The sequence below is a fragment of the Brachycentrus maculatus genome, unplaced genomic scaffold, assembly GCF_059751285.1.
Source record: "Brachycentrus maculatus isolate JH-2025_06_01 unplaced genomic scaffold, ASM5975128v1 h1tg000065l, whole genome shotgun sequence".
Lineage (NCBI taxonomy): Eukaryota > Metazoa > Arthropoda > Insecta > Trichoptera > Brachycentridae > Brachycentrus > Brachycentrus maculatus.
In genome coordinates, this window is record NW_028280819.1 from 22,103 (window position 1) to 45,779 (window position 23,677).

The 23,677-nt window shown below is 29.8% G+C and overlaps 1 protein-coding gene and 3 long non-coding RNA genes across 4 annotated transcripts in view; 3 read left to right on the forward strand and 1 right to left on the reverse strand.

Annotated features, from left to right (window-relative positions):
- cmpy (crimpy) overlaps nucleotides 1–23,677 on the reverse strand; it is a 314,343-nt gene that overhangs the window by 20,959 nt on the left and 269,707 nt on the right. The gene's annotated exons all lie outside the window — the stretch shown is intronic.
- Nucleotides 819–3,978, forward strand: LOC148311366 (uncharacterized). The gene is made up of 3 exons (XR_015837265.1): nucleotides 819–839; nucleotides 2,453–2,773; nucleotides 3,762–3,978. It is a non-coding gene; the product is annotated as an uncharacterized LOC148311366 (long non-coding RNA).
- On the forward strand, nucleotides 12,810–14,536 carry LOC148311367 (uncharacterized). The gene is made up of 2 exons (XR_015837254.1): nucleotides 12,810–12,915; nucleotides 13,630–14,536. It is a non-coding gene; the product is annotated as an uncharacterized LOC148311367 (long non-coding RNA).
- Nucleotides 17,352–20,675, forward strand: LOC148311368 (uncharacterized). Its single transcript, XR_015837258.1, has 3 exons — nucleotides 17,352–17,436; nucleotides 18,579–19,964; nucleotides 20,478–20,675. It is a non-coding gene; the product is annotated as an uncharacterized LOC148311368 (long non-coding RNA).

Below are 23,677 nucleotides of genomic sequence, written 5' to 3' on the forward strand. Positions count from 1 at the left end.
TGTTTCAAAATTCTTCACCTTTGCTTTCCATATTTCCTTTTTTTCAAACTCCGCCCCTCGACGAACCCCCCTCCCCCTAACTTATCCCTCTCCTTATTTATAGAACAGTTTATTATTAATTATTTTTTAGTTTACATTTAGACCTGAACTAGTCACAAATAAACTTCATGTAGTATAAAAACATGTTTTTTTAAAATAATTTTAACATGTCTTACCAGAAAGTAAATGCCGAAACAATAAATAAAATGATGTTGAGATATGGAGTAATGTTATAAAGTATCATTAAATAAATATCTTGGTGTTTTTATTGTTAAAAAAAAACAATAATTATCTTAAAATTATTTCCTACGAAGCGCCCTTAAGGTAGTTTATTTTTTAAATGGCGCTAAATTATTACTTAAATATTTTTATTTGAATAAATAATAAAACTAATTCAACTTTGAAAAACTTAAGATTAATATTGAGACCGACAAAATGCTTTTGGAGGAGATGAATCACTCATTTGAAGTTTGTTTTATTTATTCCAATATTTTGTACAAAATATATGTACATTGCCGGGCTTGTTGTGAAGGAGCAACATCTTTCAACTAACCAAAAACAGACTTGTGATACCGGTCAAATTTTTAGCATTATTCATACAGCCATGTTAAATTAGCGGGGAGAGAGTGCTTATTCATTTGTATCGACGAAAAAAACAAATTTGAATTAATTGGAGTACGAACATATACAATAATTACAATACTTAATAAATAAATAAATTGTTAAAAACAAGGTAGGCAAATGAAGTAGTATAAGGTTAGAAGTTGACGTGGAGAGGTAGAGGAGTTCAATAAGAAATAGTATGATGGACAGTTAGGGTTCCAATGATAGATAGTAATTTTTCAGGGGTTTCTTGAAAGTCATCACTTGTAATATTAGTAAGAAGTTACAGAGCATTTAATAGTAACAATTATAACATATTTAAAAAATGACAATTCTCCGTTTTTAACAAATACTACCTTAATTTTTTTTATTTTGAATGTGTCCAAATACTTGTCCATAAATCTAGATTATCTCCAATTATAGGAGTTATTTATCAAATTAAATGTAATTGGAGATAATCCAGATTTGTGAACTAGTATTTGGACACACTCAAAATCTTGTTAGTAAATTATGTGTGATTATAAGCTAAAAAAATTAAATAAAAAGGATATCTTTTGACGTTTCTCACATGTGATTATAATCCAGGATTCGGAACTCACATACAAAAATAAGATTTTCTGCGCAATAAAAAAGGTCTCGTGTTACCAATAGATGCCACTAGTGAAAATTTTAGTGATTCTTGTACAATATTTCAAATAAATAATATATATAGAACTTCCAAAATTCTTGGAGTAGTGTGGTTATGAATCATGGTAGGATTGATAAATGTTACATGTTTGTAAAATTATCACTTGAACTAGCCTATGACAGTCGTTAGCCCCATAATGCCCAGACCTCCATATTCTTCTTCATTTATGTTGAGATGTCAACAAATACTACCTTAAATGTTTTTCGTTGTGATTATAATGAAACGATTGGGTGTGTATTTTAAAATTTTATTTTGAATAAATTAACGAAAATTGGTTTTCATAAAAAAAAATCTAAACCAATAATCGAATCTCTTTATGTATTTATTTTGGCGACATAAAAAATCATTTTAAAGAGTTAATTTTGACATTAACATCCCTTAGAGGGAAACAACGAATTAATATATCATTTAAATTTAAACATTTGAAAAAGAGGAATTTATAATAAACCCGATTATATTTTCTCAATAACAAATTCATGTTGCCATAGTTATATTTAGTTTTGGCAAATAATTCACCGAATTCAGCAAATGTTTGTTCACTAACATATTTAAAATTTACGACTTAGAAATAATGCGTTTTTATTTAATATGTTTAATTTAGTTTCCAGATGTATTTCTGATAATTTGGTAAATGCAGTGACATTGTGTACACAAAAATGACAGATGATATAATGTTTGCTATTTTAAATGCTTTATAGTTGCTAAACTAGGGTTGCTATGTGATACTATAAATTATAAAAAATTAAATGCAGCCATTATTTTTTTACCGTAGATTTAAATTTTTTAAGTGTTTTATTTGCGGATTTTACAGACTTATCGTGTGATTCTTAAATAACGTGCTTATGATTAATAAACTGAAAGTTAAAAGAACGGAGCATTTTTGTATGCTCCATTCTTGTATATTTCATTACAAATTTATATCATTTATTGTTGTAATAAAAGAAATCTATGAAGAATAATTGAAATATACCTTTTTTAATGGTGTTATTTATTATATTCACACATACACACATACACATTGATATCAAGATTATACTATGGAAAATAATCACTACTTATATTTTTTGAAATGCTGATTGTTATATAGTGTTTATATTTTCTGACTAACTTTGAGATTTTCAGAGTTTTAAAAAGTATCTTCATGAGTATTTGGTTTTTGTCACACTTAATATATTTTATTTGATTGTAACATTATAATAAGAAAATAAATAATAAAAAAACGCTTAAAAATCACATAAATCCGTTTACACAAATTTCGTTAAAAATGAAAGGAAAAAAAGTGTTTTGGGCAGCCCTAACAAAAATTTAAACTCCGAATTTCATATAAATAGTTCATCCATGCAAGCAACATCATTCTTACTTCAAGCAAGTCAAAGGATATTATTCAACATGCAGATCCAGAGCATTTTCCTCGCTGCCTTCTTGGTCATTGCTGCTCTCATGGTAAAAATAATAAACAATTATAGTATAATAATATAGAACATAAAAAATAACAACTTCATTTGTTTGTTAATATTTTTATCCATTGATACATAAATAATCTATTTGAATACACATTTAAAATTTGGCTTAAAAAATATGAAAATATATTCTCAAAAAAATTATAGTAGGCAAAAATAAATAATAAAATTTACAATGATTTATCTATAAATTAATATAAAAGTCATAATTTTTCTTCAATAATTTAATATTAAAAATTTTCATATCTTAAAATCAAGGAATAAACATGTTTTTTTCCATATATACGTATGGTAATAATGAAAAAAAAACTTTCATCTTAAAATAGTCACGTCACTTAATATAATGCGAGTTTAACTAAAGTTATATAAAATATTTATAAAATATAATAAGATATAATTTGAAAAATATATTCCAAATTTCGAATTTGGATTAAATTATAAAAATGGGTATTCTAATGATAATTTAAGTATCTCTGTGGAATAGTTTATTTAATTGTTATATTTAGTACACTAAAATGGTGTCCTCTCTAGTTGCAATATACTCGTATTTAAGGCAAAATAAAATTGATTTACAAAACTTCCCATTCTTGAGCCAAAAAATGAAAATGTATATTTATATTATTTTAATATAAGGCAACAGATTGATTTATTTTCTCTCACAACTTATACGACTGATTTTTAAATTTCAAAATTAATGTTTATTTTGGTTAATTTTTTAAGAAGAGGCAATGAAAGAATTATGGGAAATATTGGAGAGGTAAAATAATTCATGACGTTAAATTTTTACAATGCATCAGCTGCGTTGAATTATGCAATTTTATTCACTTTAAGATGAAAGATTAAGATAAAGTACATTACAAAAACGTTTTGGGTTTTTTTCCCTAGTTTTAATGAAAAATAAAATTTCATTATAATCTATTGATTAAAGAGACGCTCACACTTATAATTATATTAATTTAATTTTTTTTCAGAGCACCGCAACCGCATCCCCAGGATACAAACCCCCACCAAAGTACAGGATGCCAAAATACCGATATTAAATTATTAATATCTCCGCACGCAACACAATACCTGAAAAAGCCTGTCAAATATGTTTAATCCACTTTTAATACCTACTTTTTTTTCGACTAAATTTGTGCAACTGTAGCTGGAATAATGGCTGTTGAATAAATTTTACTGTCACACAAACTGTTTTTTTATTTTTTATTTTTCCTTTATTAATTTTAACACCAATTGTAGGCCGCAGGGTGAACAGAGAGATTGAAAATATGATTTATCAATCCTTCCATTATGACTCTTACATTAAGTTTCCTTAAATTTCAAATACCAATCTGAAATTTTTCATCGTTATGTAGCAAATGGAGCGAAGATGCAGAGGAGATTCCAAAAATTAGCTGAAGGCTTTTGGAGGGTCACTCTATCCCAGTGTTCGACTTACTGACTGCATCATTTTTTTTATATGCTTAGATGTTTAATCAACCAAGTCCATCTATATCGATCTTTCACGTTTTTTCAAACGACGCGACGCTCTGTATTTTTTATCCCTCTTGCGGCCGATTCAACAAACAAAAATCACTTAAAGATTCTGATTCCTTCCGATTTTAAAAATTGAGCTGCATTTAAAATTTGATAAATTCGAAGAAAATTATGTGCAGAAGAAAAGCGCTTTAGTTATTGTTTCTTTTAATGGCCGCTAGAGGGATTAATATAAATCATTGTACAAAAAATGAGGTAGATGGCGTATATGTAGAGAAGGAGTTAATATTGTGTATATATTAAATGTTGAAATCCAAAATGGTTTTTTTAAGTCAATTTTATTGTATTTTATTGTTAAAAATACAAAAAAATGTGACAGTTGTTTCGCTTAGTAATGGTATTTTCAAACGAATGTGACAATTAAATCGACTGATGGTCCTTATATTAGTAGTTAATATCATATTCGTAACTGATGGAGGTCGAAGCTCCGTTTTGTTATTTAGTCAGAATGATTACTTATTACTCGAGAAAATTTCTATTATTATGCTAATATCCTATTTCTGGTTACTTACATGCACTTCCTATAACTTCAATACGTAGTTCAGATTGTAGGCGCTGCGGCGCGCTGGAAGCTTTCTTATACGCAATAACCGTATCTTGATTTATCCATATTATATTGACTGTAGTTTTGTTCGTTTGTTGAATAATTTTGATATAAGTTTTTTTTGATACTAGAGAAAAGAAAAAAAAAAATTGCATATAAATATAAACGTTCATTAGTCACACGATTAAGGCAGTATTGATTCGGAAAAAATTGTAGTTAAACACTCCCACTCTACTTTTTATTCACACACACACACACACACACACACCCACTCTTTTTATTTTATCTATTAATGTTTTAATAGTTATTATAACAAACGTGGAATTGTCTAATTAGCTTTAATACATTATTAGATTAAAACCAATATTTTTAGCTTTTCCACTTTTATTTTTATTTGACCAGTGACCGGGTTTCGTCGTTACCGACATCATCAGACTCATTGACCAGTCTGATGATGTCGGTAACGACGTAACCCGGTCGCTGGTCAAATAAAAATAAAAGTTGAAAAGCTAAAAATATTGGTTTTAATCTAATAATATATTAAAAATGCAATTCCATCACGAAGTATCAGTGGATAATATAAATCTATTAATTAGCTTTATTTTTATTATTGTGACTATTTTTGTTGATGTAACGTAATGTTGATTATTGTTAACTATTTTTTATAATATACTTTTTTTAAATGTAAAGCCGTACAATTCCCGAACAAATAAAAAAAATAAAAAGAATAAAAAGGTAGCTCCTCAGACTAAAATTAATTGTCTCGCTAGTCTACGTCTATGTAAGTGTATTTTAAAATAAAATTTCACTTGATAAATACCATTTTGTATTAAAATCCATTGTGACTTTTGTTTCGATGAATTCCGCGTAATTTTCAAATACCATTGCAGAACACCCTCTTGCTTTCATTTCTTAAAAGTAACTTTTATAAAATAACTTTTTTCTGTGCATCATGAGCCGTTTTAAACTCTTTAAATCTTTGATACTTTGAGCATTTTTCTATAGCGCTATACTTCGAATCGTTTTATCTTCTGTATGGTAGTTCGGCCTTTGACGCTATACGAAGCACTGAAAATATGCAGCAAATGACAAATCTCATCCAAAGATTGATGTAAAAGTTTTTTTTTAATGGGGGTTACGCATTTCAAAAATGCAATTTCCCGTTTTTTTTTTAAATCTGGCCTTGATCTATTTTGTACATTAAAAACATTGTTTACTTTGTGTTAAAGTAAATTAACACTTACCTTACCATTCATAGTTTACTTTGTGTAATTCCACTTTAAAAAACACACTACTTCGTGACTAACGGTTTCGGAATAATTATTCCATCATCAGGTCAAATGAAGACTAAAGTGAAATTGTTATATAATAAAACATAAACTATGCAATTTTTTTCTACATAAATTTTATTTGACCAGCAACTGGGTTTCGTCGTAACCGACATAATAAAAGATCCTGTCTGATGATGTCGGTTACGACGAAACCCGGTTGCTGGTCAAACAAAATTAATGTGAAAAAAATACATAGTTGTTATTTTATTATGTAAAATAAAGTTCCACCAAGAAATGTCAGTACAAAACTTCTAATGAAATGGGTATCGTCTGCTATTTATTTAAAATAAAATATATATATATTTACAATCTTTCAAATTTTAGTTGACTTTTATCTCCTGAGAATGGTCTCACTGGTTTTGAAACCAACAACGGACATCTATCTGCCTTATTTTGAGTTAATTTTAACCTTAACTGGTTTTGAAGCAAACAGCTTCTTCTCCTAGACCAATAAATACAAAAAAATCACTTTAAGGTAAAAAATGAAATTTTGAAAAAAAAAAGATTTTTTATTATAATTACAAATGCATATTATTGAAATGGCGACTGCTATTGTATAAAAATATCGGATTTACTAAAAGTATACAGATTTTGTCAAATAAAAAATGCAGAATTTATTTGTTCAGTTGTTGTTACGATGGATTTATTTTGTTTGAATTAAAACAGATTTCGCAAATATTCTTTTCTTGCAATTAATAATATTTTTGCACACTTCTCTACACCGCGATTGTTTGCTTTGCAATGTTATGCAGTTTGATTTTTTAACACGCAAAACGAAAAAGGTTGACACGTCATTAAGCGTGGGTCCAACAAAATATTTTTTCTACCTAGTTACTAGCTAACCATAAATATACATAATTTAAAATGCTGTTGATAAAGCTGATTGTCTGTAAAACACTGTTTAATAATAAACATCCAGGTCACTAAATTCATACTCGTATTTTAGTAATGAAATATTTACTATTTTAGTACATTTAAATAACTGATTTTTCACTTTTGTAGAACCCATAATAAAAAATAGTGCAGGTTATTTCATAAAATTAAATTTAATATTTAAGTCAAAAGAATTTTGAGATTAAAAAAAAATACTCGTAAAAAATAATTTTTCAAAACATTTTAATCTAAGTAATATTTTGTCGTTGTTTGCTGATAATTTTTCTTTAAAAAAACCTTTCCGTTCTATTGATTTTTATATATCCATATGTATTTTCTAAATAATTTTGTCTGAAAAATTAACTCACCATCAAGGAGTAGCAATTTTGCTGTCAGAAATATTGATGAAAAACCTGGTCAATGGGATCTTATTTCTGAAAGGTTTATAGTTTTCACTGTCCTGTAGTGTTACGGTGTTTACCGAAATTTGAGATGCCCAAGTGAAATATGCCTACTACGACAGGCACCGTAGCGTAGTTAGGTAGACGCTCGACTGCGAAACTGTCGTAGCGGGTTCGATTTTCATCGTTTGTTGGCGGCGTACAGGGACGTTCACGGCGGATAACGTCATTATCATATTTTTAGCCTTTGAGCTTGTGCCACAAATGTTATTGTATTTTTCTCCTTTCAAAATACTCTCTTAAAACCACAAACAACATTTTTAGGCGTCAGATTTTTTTTGAGTGAATGTGAATGGGAAAACAGAACGAGGACGACCGAAAAAGACTTGGCACTATCAGATCAATCAGAACATGGTGAATCAATCAGAATCTGGTGGTGTCAAAAGTTTGCGTAATCGGAGGGCATGTATGACTAGATGTATGGATCTGAAGGAGGTGTGGAATATATGACAGGATAGAAGAGTTTGGCGTATCATCCTTTCTGCCTACCCCTGCGGAGAAACGGCGTGATGGTAGTAGTAGAAGTAGTACTTTTTTTTTTCATCCAAACTTAAATAGCGATTCGTTTATCCATTTATTTCGATAGCGTAAAAATTGCCTAACTTAACGTCTAATCTTTATAACTGTCAAAAATAAACTTTGGCCGATTCATTTTACGCTGAGTGTTATTAAGTGGGCTTTTTGGTTTATAAAGTAATATTTAATACTTAAGTACTTCTTTAAGCTAACGATGTATCAACTAATTTGTGTGGTCTAGGTTTGTACCGCATGGAGATGTTCAGACTAGTGAGCGGAAAGTATTTGAATAAATTAATACATTAACATATCTTCAAATAAGAGGTATTGAAGTAACGGATAGGAAGTAGAAGTAAGAAATGGTAACGTACTGACTGATTGGGAAAGAGATGGAGAGAATCTAAGGAGGGGATGATTTGGTCAATTACGTTAGGTAAGGATCCAAGAAATGATACAATAAATATTGCAATGGAGTGAATGTATTATAATATGTTTTATAGTATAGGTATTTAACTTCAAGTCTACATTAAAAATATTCCCAATGTGATTCAGTTGTCTTCTTTCTCTCTTTTTTTATTTAATGCCAAACAGTAATAATTTAATGTTAATGACCTGATGATGGAATGATTATTCAAAAACCGGTAGTCACGAATTAGTGTTTATTAAAGTGGTGTTACACAAAGTGAACGATGAATGATAGAAGAGTGTTTTAATATTTTCTTCTTTCATTAATTAGTTCGGCAGTCACTGTGGTAATATCTTTTCATTTCTAATTTATATTTATAGTTATTTCATAAAATCAATTGCAACACGTATTTCAATACATTCTGCACCATTTTCTGTAACCATTTTCTCGTGAGACTTTCGAAATTTCAATTTCAATCATCCAACTTCGATAACTAAATTATTCAATCTAATTCTAAATTGATAACATCCAATGAAACAAACTTATTACATTTTATATACTATATGTTGTTTTTCATACGAAATCTTTATTAGATATTCCTTTTCTGATCTATCAAATATCGAACAACTAAAATTCGATGAAAACGATAATATGGGCGTTAAATTTGTGAACACCATGAAAAAATTTAAAAAAAAACAATTTTTTCGATAAATCATTACCATAATTTTCTACTCCCTAAATTAATTGCAGCAATGTTTTTTTGATGCAATTTTTAGGAAAATGGCGCAATTCATTCAAGCAAAGGTTACTACGAGGTAAGGTAACTGATACAGTATTTGATACAATACTAAACGCAAATATTTGATGTAAGTATTGATTTTTTTATTATTAGTAATTATTCCGACAGAATTGTTTACAAATTTGGTTCAAAACATGGGTATAAAAGTTGCATCGATTGTGCAACATCACGATTCATTCTTGAAGAGTACTTATTCAACATGCAGGTCCAGAACGTCCTCCTCGCCGCCTTTGTGGTCATCGCATCACTCCTGGTAATAAAATCATTTTGTATTTTTCAAAATATTACTGATTATTTTTTATTTAAAAAAGTACGAGTACTGATACCGAAGACAAAATAAAGTCTACTTCACTAATTAGACAGTAAGAGAAATTAATTGATTTGGCGTTCTGCTACCATTGTGACATCAGGGAATCGATTCCCATCAATGGCAAAATAAATTGGTTACAAGTTAAAAAATGAATTAAAAGTTAGTATGGCTTTAAGGATGTATTTTTTATATCTGAAGGGTGATATAAAGAACGAATGTAAGACTAAGATAAGCATTATTTATAAAATTACAAAAGACTTGTTGAGATGGTTTGGGCATGTAAATCGCTAATCGGGAAAGATTATAAAAACGTATTAATGAATTGAATGTAATTAGTAATTGAAGCAGGAAAATCTTAGCATGATCAAGTTATTCCAATACTTGAAAGTGGTCAGATCATAAGTCGGAATAATCGGCCTGTATGTATGTATGTATATATGAGGAGATGCATGAATATGGATGAGGCAAAGGTTGTTTGCAAGGACAGATTGGTGTGGCGTTCTATTCTGGTAATATATATTTAATATGTATATATATATATATATATATATATATATATAATATATATATATATATATATATATATATATATATATATATATATATATATATATATATATATATAAATATATATTTATATATATATATATATATATATTTATATATATATATATATATATATATATATATATATATATATATATATATATATATATATATATATATATATATATATATATATATATATATATATATATATATATATATATATATATATATATATATATATATATATATATAAATATATATATATATATATACAGATTTATGGTTGTAAAATTAGATGTACTGTACTGTTACAAAACTAATTGTCAATTAAATGAAACTTAATTTTCTTTTCAGGCTACGGCTTCGGCTGGTGTGCCATACCCAAAGGACTACCCCAAGTACTATCCCAAGTACTATGACTACTAATTTCCCTGCTGCTTTATAACAACTCCGTTTTGAATCTGCAAACTCAAGAACTCTGAAAACCAAAATAATTTGTCACTCTTTTTAGAAACTCAAATGCAATAAACTATTATAAAAAATCTAAATATGTGTTTCTCTTCCTTGATTTTCATTTTCCTTTATTTTATCATTACCACAAATTACACCATTACCATGTGGAATAATCCAGTGTTAAATAAAAATAAAAAAAATAAAAAAAATTTATCGCGTCTATAGAAGTAATACATACATACTATTTGGAGGCATATTACAACAGAAAGAAAGTAAACTGGGCGCATTTTGGCATCAGATTTTTACAATTTACCATCAGATACTGGATTATTATTTAAAACATGTATGAAAAATCAAAACCGCAGAAGAAGATGAAAACCTGATCAATTTGATATTTTGCATTACATATTTACTTCATTCATCATCACTTTACACACGTGTAACATTCACCAATTCTACCCATTATTGACAACCACACTTTTCAAATTCTTGGAAGTTCTTTATATTTATATGAATCACTAGAACTTCATTAGAGACATCTATTGGTGAGATGAAAATAAGCTTTTTATTGAGCAGAAACTCTTTTATTAGTATGTGAGGTCCGAATCCTGGATTACAATCACACACATGAGAAACGCCAGAAAATATCATTTTCATTTTTATTATTTAAGCTAATAATTTGACCAGATAATTTATTCACATTTTGAGTATGTTAAATGCAGACTACAAGAGTCCCTTTCGAAGTCTGCCATTTTCAGTTAATTTACTTTTACAAATATTACTTTAATATGAAATCCTTCGTTGATATAAAATTTTGAAATCTTTGAAATATCTACGATACTTGCAATAATATAAACGACCAAAATCTGAGGATGCGGGAGTCGAATGATAAGGATCTGGGCGTTAGATTTGAAGCACCCGTATATTTCATGAGCACATAAAGATGGTCAACGATAATGCATTGAGAATGTTGGGACCTGTTCTGCATGCTATTAAAGTTATTAAAAAAATATTCGCTCGCTGAGAACTCTTCACAACTCCTTGGTGCGAAATAGACTCGCAAGAAACTCGATGATTTGGGGGCACATGAGCTTAAGTTCTCTATTTTGGTAGAGAAAGTTCGAAGGAAGTTTCCGAGATATCTCTACAAAGAGAGTGCGGGATAGTTTCCTTGGATCCACCCTACCGAGATTTTTAGGGTATGCATTTCTATTAAGACAAAAATAACATTTTATTGAATGTGTCCAAATACTTGTTCACAAATCTCTTGTTCAAATGTTCACAAGTTTCTCCACTTATGAGTTGTTTTAAACCCAGATTTGGATACATAATGCTGTGAACAAAATAACTGGTCAATTTATAAGCTGCATTAAAATTAAAATCAAGTTTTCTAAGTAACTTAAAACCTGAGGACACGAAGAGATGACCAAAACAGTCTACAAAAATGACGAGTTAAGTTGGACCCAGAAAGAAGAGGATCAAATGTAGGTCATTCAATTGGCTAAAGAAACGTGTGAGTACCTATTCGATCATATTTCTTGGAAGGTTGGTGAAATTCCACTTAATGATCAAATATTACTTTATAAAATAAAACAACTTTGTTTTGAACCAGTTTTTTATTGATACATTTTTTCTCCAACCGGTTTCGACAAGAACCTTGTCATTATCAGGGTTTAACATGTACTCTGATTATGACAAGTTGTAACCGGTTGGAAAAAAATGTACCAATAAAAAAGTGGTTCAAAACAAAGTTGTTTTATTTTATAAAGTTAATAAAATGTACCACAAAGTATCTGCGGAAAACATTTCAGGAAATATAACTTTGCTCATTAAGTGGAATTCACTCGCAATCTGAACGATTAATGATAAGGAGAGTGTTTGATTTATACAAAAGTATTCGATGAACTGAATTAAATATGTGATTTGTTAGCAACAGATTTGTTTACAAATCTGTTTCCAGATTTAGGTATAAGTGTTTTTCTATTTGATATCAAAACAAACTAATTAAATATTAGCAACTCTCTTTGCAAAATGATTCACAAATTGTGCCCTATGTACCATTGGGGAGCTGATAAGGGTTTTATGTATATATATATATATATATATATATATATATATATATATATATATATATATATATATATATATATATATAAATATATATATATTTATATACATATATATATATATAATGTTTTGTAAAAAAATTACTGACTAAGTACTGCACTTATCACTTAGCCCAGTGAACGCCACACGGTAGCTCGTGATCAACCGCTAGAACGCCGAGGCTTATACAAATGAATTACAATGGGAATATTTTTAAAAGTGGACTCGAAGTTAAATTAAAGTTAGTTGGTTATTCATTAAACGATAGTCACGAATAAGTGTTTATAAAAGTGGTATTACATAAAGTGAAGGATGAATGATAAGTAGAGTTTTATATTATTATACCACAAAGTTAACAATACTTTTAATATACAAAATATGCATTTTGTTTTATGATGTCAGTCCACGTTTTAATTGAACAGGCTAAATATTATCTGAGATTGAAGAAATATATAATAACGTCATTTAGTATAAAAGGTACATCAGAAAAACTCTTACACGATCAAACTTATCTCTTGACAATAGTCTCATGAATGATCAGTATTAGTAAGAAATACTAGGTAATTGGTTACAACGTACAAATATGAATGATCAAGTGTTTAGTGGATTTTGAGTAATAACTTAAGAGAACGATTTTGTTCAGATAATAATAATAATAATAAAACCCTTATCCGCACCCCAGTGGTGCATAGGGCACTGTGTCATATAAACGCAGTGTTATCTTGATCGTTTTTTTACACATGAAGGAAAGGTGATCAGTCCTCCGCTTCAGGTACCAGTCCATGGTAATATTGAATAAATATTACAGTGAAAAAATCACTTATATTTATTTTACCCCCCTTGGGAATCGAACCCGGGACCTCCAGAACGGTAGCCGAGCGTGCTGACCATTACACTACGGAGGCGGACAATATGTTCAGATAATATGTACATTTTATTATATTTTTCTTACCAGGAGAGCAGCCATGACCGCGAGGGCTGCGAAGAAGACGTTCTGGATCTGCATGTTTCTTTATACCTTTTCACAAATATGAATAGTGATTTTGTTTGCACTGTATCTTTTATACTTATATTCAAAAATATTTTAGTAAACAACGCAATTTAAAAACTGATGCCGAGTTATGAATTTAATATTGTATTTTAAAAATAAAAATTAAAAAATCAGTTTATCAAACATTCCGTGCATTTTAAACATCAAATATTATTTTTGTTCTTAACTTCAAAGTACTAAAATGTGAACTGTAGGTACCATTTTTGATCTTAGAATCATCGATTGCTAACATTCATTTTGATAGTTCACGATAAAATTAGATTGTAATAAATTAAATAAATGTTGCGTTGCATGTTTGAGAATGAAAAATGTGGACAGTTTTCCTTAAAATTTCGTCACATTGGAACACAGATTGGAGTGTAGAAAGTCCTGCGGATTATATATAAACATATGTGTATATGTAAATACATATGTAAATACGTATGTGTATGTAAATAATTTTGAGATGAAAGAAGAGATTTAAGAGAGTAAATTTATATTGATGAAATTATTTCGTTGTTAAAAAAGTAGCGGTACCGTGGATTTTGACATAATTTTATATAGACACTGAACCCCCCATTTACACGGCAGATACGCTCTACATGATACTATAAACAAAATTTAAAAATGATTCATTGTATAAGAATCAATGAAGGAAATATATTTTTTTAATTGTTTCGGCATTTTTTTTATGGCAAGTAAGACTCAAAAAATCACTTTTGTCAATTTAGTCATAGCAATTGAAAATACTTCACTGAGTATGCCGCAGTTTCATCACTTAGTAACTATTCTTCACTAAAACATTTGAATAAATATTTCATTCTATAATCCATAACAGTCTTTGATTTAACCTTCTTTGATATGAGCAAATATTTAAAGATATATTTATGAACAGCGTGAAGGGCGTATTATTTTAAGATTATTTATATACACGTGGATTTAACTAATTAATTAACTAAACTAACTAACCATCACGCTGCTTCCGCAGGGGTAGGCACAGTGAATAGATCTGATAATCTGGCTTGATTTTCTCCTTTAATGCAATTCAACGGTCTGGTTCAAATTTATTTCTGTTTTGAGTTTAAATTATTGCCATTACAGAAAATATTACTTCAGACTGATACGCCAAAAGGTAAGATTGCATTTGACGCTGTGCATACTAACTAAGTAATCATTACGTCACTTTCTTTTCAATTCAATTCAATTGTATTAACTAATTTATAATCAACATAAACATTATAAACTAAAATTTAAAACGTATACATTTATAAAATTTCGAAAGTAAGCAATCTAGTTAAAGATGCAGAAGAATCCCGCTTCGAAATACACCTTCAGACACATGGAATAGATTAATATTCAGCGTGATATGTTCAGAATAGCGGTAGCTCTTCCTACAGGCATAACCATCGGCAGGTTGGTCCTGTATATAAGAATGTGAAACAATCTATGCCAACGCTGTCTTAGGTAACTATCAGGAACATACAGACCAATGCTCCGGATAATTTCAGGATTATCGATCATACCGCGCAACAATCGTTAAAAAATGTGTAATTGAATACTCATTCCTTCTAGTCTCTTAACTGTTGTATCCAAGCATACCATGGAGGAACTAGGTTGGGTAGAGCCAAAGCTAATAGCCGTACTCTCTCTCGTAGAGATACCTCAGAAAGTTCTTTCTGACTTTCTACACCATAAGAGAGTAGGTACTTACTAATCATCGAGCTCGTGTGGCCCCTAAATCATCGAGCCACTCTCGAGTCTACTTCGCACCAAGGAGTTATAAAGAGTTCTCAGCACGCGGGTATTTTCGAAAACTCTGACAGTACGCAGAACAAATTCTATTATTTTCAATGGATATTAACTGACCGCCTCCATGTAATCGTGAAATGTCAGGGTGCTCACAAACATAACGCCAAGATCCATAACATTCAACTCTCTATCATATTTTGGTCGTTCATTTTGTAGCGATAAAAAAGAGTTTTTTAGGCCCTAGTAAATGACGTGACTAAATACTTAGAAACATTAAACATAAGTTTGTTTCGCTTTCCCTATACACATATATTAGATTTATCTGGTTGGAGAAGATGAAAATCGTCAAAATTTGTCACCTTTAAGAAAAGCTTCAAGTCATCCGCAAACAACATAAATCGTGAATTTAAAATTACATTATTAATATTATTAATTAAAATATAAGTAATGAAAATATTTTTTTTAATAAAAATACGGTCAATTTGTCAATGATTTTAGAACAACGTTTTCTAAAAAAATAATAACACAGAATACGTGTTTTACGTGTTTTATATATTTTTTAAAGCGATATGTTACAAAGCCTCAACTTTTAGAAGCTTTATATTATCCACTGACACTTCGTGATGGAATTGCATTTTTAATATATTATTATATTAAAACCAATATTTTTAGCTTTTCCACTTTTTTTATTTGACCAGCGACCGGGTTTCATCGTTACCGACATCGTTTCGTCGTTACCGACCAGTCTGATGATGTCGGTAACGACGAAACCCGGTCGCTGGTCAAATAAAAAAAGTGGAAAAGCTAAAAATATTGGTTTTAATCTAATAATATATTTTAGAAGCTTGTCTGCAGGTAGGATAGTAAAGATTGGGAAATAAATGGTAAAAATACGTGATTAACACCCACAATAATTGAAAATAAATCTTTCTTGAATTTACTTTGTATTTGATGGGAATCAAACCCGCGACGCCAGATTTGCAGTCGAGCGTCTACCCAGCTACGCCACGGCGCCTGTCATGCATCTATTGGATGCATATGCTGAAATAAAAATGAAAAAGGTATTTTTTATTGATATTATTGCTACAATTTATTCAGATCAACAATCAAACAATGTTATCAATAATCGAGTCATTTTAGCGGGCTGAGGTTATTTCGTTGTTAAAATACCTTTTGCTGAAGCAAACAGCAATTCTTCTTCTAATTCTTATTCTAATTATTCTTCTAACCCTTATCCGCACCCAATGGTGCATAGGTCACTGGATTGTATTAACGCAGTATTATTTTGATCGTTACTTACATGAATGCAAGATCGATCACTCCTGCGCTTCAGTTACCAGTCCAGGGTAATATAAAATAAATATTAGAGTGTAAAATCAGCAGTAAATATTTTCACCCCTCCCCTGGAAATCGAACCCGGGACCTCCAGCACGATAGCTAAACACGCTTACCATTAACCACGGAGGCGGATAATTTGACCTTTTATAACTGTTGAAATTCCTTCGGTTTAAAAAAAAATATATTAACTTAAAACCATTCTTTAACTTAAAGTGTAGTAAGTCCTTTGCAGTGACACGGACATTCATTTATTGGTCTGTAATTCAATCTTTGTTGTACACTGAATGCATTCATGTTTTTGGACGGATTGATAAAAATCCACGTATGTAAAATGGGCACTCATTCAGTGGCTTGTAATTCGATCTTTAATTAACAATAAATGTTTTCCTATTTTCCAGATTCTAGATTGATAGTCCGAATGCAAATAATAAATTGTTTGATCAACTAAAAAAACGTGATTTTTTATTTGATATCAAAACAAAGTAAACAAATATTAGCAAATCTGTTAACAAAATGCATCATAAAATTGGTATAAAAGTTGGACCGATGCAGGCAAAATCACAATTCAGTCTTGAACAGTAATCAATCAACATGCAGATCCAGACCGTCCTCCTCGCCGCCTTCGTGGTCATCGCATCAGTCTTGGTAAGATTTAAAGAAAATAAATAAAAATAATAAATAAATAAAGTTCTAAATTAATGCTCTTACTTAGAAATCAACACAATTATATATATTTCGAATTAAAATAATTGAACGCTTTGAAAGCAAGTCGATTTACCCCTTGTAAATTGACAAAACGTTATTTGACATAAATGTCGAAATGCGAAGGAAACACATGTTATTGGAGTGTGTCCAAATACTTGTTCACAAAATCTGGATTATCTCCAATTACAGGAGTTATTTTCATATTATTTTTTTACATCTCATCAAAGATGAAGAAGAATATGGAAGTCTGGGCATTTACGTCGCTGGTTTAAGTGATCACATTACACACGTGTGACATTGTATTCTTCAGCTTATGTATAAACATTTGAGATAAAAATATGTTGAACTTTATGAAATAAAACAATTTTTTTTAACCACTTTTTATTGGTACTCTTTTTCCAACCGGTTTCGACAAGAACCTTATCATCAATCTATGAGTAGGTATTTCAATGTTTTAGAATTAGTATGTAAATTTCGTGAACGTTTTTCTCAGATACTTTGTGGCACATTTTAAAAACTTTACAAAATAAAACCACTTTGGTCTTTACCAATTATAATTGATACATTCTCCAACCGGTTTCGACAAGAACCTTTTCACGATCAGGGTTTAACATGTACTATTCAAACCTGGTGATGACAAGGTTCTTGTCGAAACCGGTTGGATTAAGTGTACCAATAAAAGGTGGTTAAAACAAAGTTGTTTTGTTTTATAAAGTTTATAAATTGTGCCACAAAGTATCTGCGGAAAACTTCCAAGAAACAAATATGATACACTGTATATATAATGAAATATGATATTTAATTATGAATTTAAATAAAACGGTGATATTTGTTGACGATTCTTTATTTTTCTTTAAAATTAAGAAGTAAGCACGGAATAATAACCTTGAAATAAGCTATTATTCGATCAGCACAACAATATACTTAGTATTTTTTTTATAAATTAATAAACGTAATATATTGCATCACCAGATTTTAAATACGTTTTAATGTCGAGTAAGTAGACGGCGATTGTTTTTTTTTCATAAAATGTGTTTTTTATGCAGTTATCAATATTGATTTTGAATGTTTGTCTTTTCCAGGCCACCGCTTCAGCAGGAATCCCAAATTACTACAACAAGTATCCCAAATACTACCCCAAGTACTATGACTACGACTATTGATTTCCCTGATGACTTTATAACATCGCCGTTTTGAATTTGCAAACCTGGAACATCCCCGAAACTAAAATGAACTACTACTCTATTTGGAAACATCAAATGCAATAAAACTTAGATTATTCCGGAAAACGCTTTTTAAAACATTTTTTCCTTTCCTTAATATCCTTTTCCCCATCAATGGCATAGCAATTATAAAACACTTAATGGTATTGGTACACTAAGATCCAAAAAAGAACTCATATACTCAAGTACTACTCTATTTGGAAACATCAAATGCAATAAACTTTGATAATTCTGGAACACGTTTTCCATTACTTAGTCCACTTTATATTTTCATTCCCCTTTATGTCCTTTTCCCCATCTATTGCACGAAAAATATAAACACTTAAATGTTATTGTTAAACGAGAGTCCAAAAAAGATCACTTTGTACAAAGTTTTGTAAAAAAAGATTACTATGTATTGCTCATATCACTAAGCCCAGTGGACGCCACACGGTAACTCGTGAGCTACCGGTAGATCGCCGAGGCTATTTCAGTGGCTCGCCTAGGATATTAAATTTGCCTGGTAAATTTTATTATTGAACTCAGAAAATAAATAAAAAATGTGCTAAATTTCAACGAAACGCTTAAAAGGTTGCCTTTAAAGTTAATCTGATATTCTAATTTATTTAAACTAATATAAAAAAAAATATTATGCATGGTACGATAAAGGCCAATGATAAAAAAAACTATAAAGAGGGATTCTGTATAGGTAGCTCACTAGATGTTCAATCTCTGAAAGTAGCTCACATTCTTATTGAGTTTGGAGACTACTGACTTAGGTATTCTGAAATAAATATTGATAACAATCATTAGACAATCGTAGCAATCCTGGAGTAATTTGAGTAGACTGAGTTTTTGTTAGATCACTCATGACAGATAAATTCCTTTATCATTTTCAATTTTAACCGTTCTTTAACCGTAAATGGTTTAAAAACTCGGGTTGTGGTTCAAATAATTCAAATAATTTGGGTTTTCTCTCAGTGGTCTGTAATTCGATCTTTACTCCACCATAAATGCATTCCTGGGATGGATTGATCGTCCAAATGCAAATAATAAAATGTTTTATCAACTTAAGAAACGTGTTTTATTATTTGATATCGAATGTAACCAAATATTGGCGAATCTGTTTACAAAATGCTGCACAAAATGAGTATATAAGTTGGACCGATGCAATCAAATTCACAATTCAGTCTTGAAAAGTAATCTATCAACATGCAGATCCAGAACGTCCTCCTCGCCGCCTTCGTGATCGTTGCATCACTCCTGGTAAGATTTAAATAAAATAATTACTTTAAAAAATCCTTACTGTCAAATAAACATAATAAATTTAATCACTGTAATTAAAATCGTGTTAATCAATTAAATTTTGAAAAACAAATCGAGTATTCCTTTCAAAATGGACGAAATATTATATGATATAAAATGCGAGGGAAACATTTATTCTTCAGTTTATGTGTAAACATTTAATTTGTTAACATGTTGCACTGTATATACAATGTCATATTATATTAAATTTCATATTATCATGGTTCAAGTATATGTTTCTGAAGTAATTGTCGCTACGTTTGATTATTTTGTTAGAATTTAGAAGTAAAATCAATACGCCGAATAGGCTGCCTTGAAATAGGTTATCAATCGATTTACACTATAATATACGTTGTATTTTTTTTCATTAAAACCATTACTAGACGAGTTTAATGCTTCGACATGCCGTGTCGTTGATTGTTGCTTTACGTTATACTGCTATCAATATTAATTTGAAATGTTTGTCTATTCCAGGCTACCGCTTCAGCAGGAATCCCAAAGAACTACAACCGGTACCCCAAATACTACCCCAAGTACTACGACTATTGATTTCATCGATGACTTTATAACATCGTCGTTTTGAATCTGCACACCTGTAATATCCCCGAACCTAAAATGAACTACTACTCTATTTGGAAACTTCAAATGCAATAAACCTAGATAATTCCGGAACATGCTGTTTTAAATATTTATTCCTTTCTTTTGTCTCCTTTCCCTTTTATGTCCATTTCCTCATCAAAGCATGACCATTATAAAACATTTAAATGGTATTTGTAAACTATGATCCAAAAAAGAGCTCATATCGCTCACTCCTTTCAAGAACGTCATAAGTCATTGCACAGTAAAAAGTTCAGTAAGTGGCTTGGTATTTATTTTTAATACATTATATTATATTTTTAAACTTTAAAAACGTTCTCCTGAAAAATCAAGTTTTTTGATTTATGACGTTCTTGAAAGGAGTGAGCGATATGCTCAAGTACAAGGGATAGGTTTGGTATATTCATATTTAAACTATGTTGAAAATTTTTTATTTAATAACATATTTTTCATGGTGTCTGTTATTTACTGTTATCGGCTAGTATTATTTGGATTTAAAATTCCCATAGGTGTGAAATCTGGGACCGATTGTTTTTTCGACGATACCCATATCGAGAACCAAATGTGTAACAAACTTAATAATGTATATTCAAAACACTTTAAAAAATAATGAAATACATGATTTATAAACTTTCGAAAATATTTTACCAGGCATGCAGCCATCTTAAATTAAAAACCATTTAAAGTTAATTTACCGACTAATTCAGGTTACATTTACATTATTTTTTTGTGATATTTTTTTATTATTTTTCAAACGGAACTTAAATAAATATTTCATTAATTAGTAAATTTCAATCTACAATATAACCTTCTTTGATATGAACAAATGATTGAAAAACTTAAATATTTATAACGGGTATACTTTTAAAAATATATATTAATATACACGTAATAACGGTTTTTATTATTATTATTAAACTTGATTTATGACCCTACAGCTTTTTCGCCATTACTATTATATGCACCTACATATGTCCTGAAAAGCAAAAACACATATAATATTTTCGTCCAAAATTTGTGTGTTTGTGTGTATTCATTAAAACTGTTATGCATTTTTATATTGCTTACATAAAAAAATAATTTCTTCAAAAATAATAAAGATTAAATTTAAGTATTTTTATATCCTTTTTATTATTGAGCACTATCTGCAATTCAATCTGCTTCGTGGAGTTTTTTATAAACTATTTAACAGAGATGCAAAAAATGTTAATAAAAATTAAATGTTTTTGTTCATCATATACTTAGATATTTACAAGCGAAAATTATAACGACAATGTTTCTCTGTAAAAATGGTTGCAAAATCTATTTTAGGCTCCTGCAAAATTGGGCGCATTTGAGATTTACGACATTTCTGAGGATGTGACCCCAAATCGCAATACATTAAAAACTATTCATATTCCCCACACTGCAGAGACGATCATTTTATAAATTAATTTTGATGTTTATACAGTGATCTTCGCGTAACGATTGCAGCGGACAACGAAATATCTGTTCACCCATTACGCGACTCACCCAACGAATCTCGCTGCACACAACGGATTTTATAATATTTTATCTTGCCTCTCAAACACTCCAAGGTTGCACGCAGCCAATGCACTTGTGCAATGAAACTGAACGGTTTTTGCTGATAATCATTTTTAATGAATTTTATATACCAACATGAATATATCGTAGCTGCATACATGGTACATACAGCGCTGGGCTAATCGCTCCTTTGTATATAGTCGATATTACATCTTTAAATACGATACAGTTCCTTTTGTACCATTGAATACAAATAAGGGTTAGAGAAAGAGAAAAACCCGTGCGGTAAGACCTATGAAAAAAATTGAGTTTTTTTTATTATAAAGTCACATATATTATGTCACGGAACGAATAGATTTTTTTAAACATAATTTGTAATGGAAAAACGCATTTCATACAACGAACTCGCTCTTGGAACGAATTGAGAACGATATGGAAGGCATCACTGTATTTTAAAACACTTATAAAATGTTTTCTCTCGTGAATTTGTAAAGATGTTACATTTTGCTGTATTTTTTTTGGTGTTACATCAAGGTTGCGGCATAGATGAAAAAAAAGTCTAGGTATTAAAAAGGTTAATGGTTTGCCATAGGCTGGTTAAAGTGACCACTTTACACACGTGTAACATTCACCATTCTACCCGTTCTGGGCAACCACACTACTCTAATTTTGGATGTTGTATGTATCCTTTAATTGATATCTTCTTTCATATGTGTTTTTCCGGCATCATCTATGGTTAAGTGGTGTAAGTTTTTTCTACCAAGCAAGCCTTGCAAGATTATTCTCTAATTATTTTTACATGCTATGAGACGCCGGTAAACATAATTTTCTTGGATCACCTCTCCATTATATAACATTATATTTTATAGTATTTTACCTCTGTTAGAAAAGTTTATGTTCCCGATGATCTTCAACATATTTTGTTTTTTTTTTTTCTCATCATATTTTTCAATTGTACTATCGTTTTAAAAGTATTATGTTTGGTAAACTCTATATTTTTGATGCAAGGTTCTGTAAGAATTCCCTGTTAAGTTATTGTTTCATCCATTTAAACTTCTAAAACCCGTTCAGATATATTTATTCTTATTTAAACCGTTCTTTTACCTATAGTTTAGTGGGTCGGGTTATGGTTCCATTGAAATGACATGGAGTTTTACTCAGTGGCCTGTAATTTAATCTTTCCTCTACTTTAAATATATTCCTATTTTTGGATGCATTTGGATGAAAATATGCTATTTGTTTAATCCGAATGCATTAAAATTGTTTAATGTTGGACCGTTGCAGGCAAAATCACAATTCAGTCTTGAAGAGTAATCAATCAATATGCAGATCCAGAACGCCCTCCTAGCCGCTTTCGTGGTCATTGCATTACTTCTGGTAAGATTTAAATTAACCAGATTTGATTCTTTTATTTATTTAATCGAATCTGATTAAATGTGTTAAAAATTTAACAATTTAAAAACTAATCTAGCAACTCCCTAAAATTAACGAATCGCCATATATACATATAAGTGTCTCAACTTGAAATGACACATGTATTTATGGAATTCTGA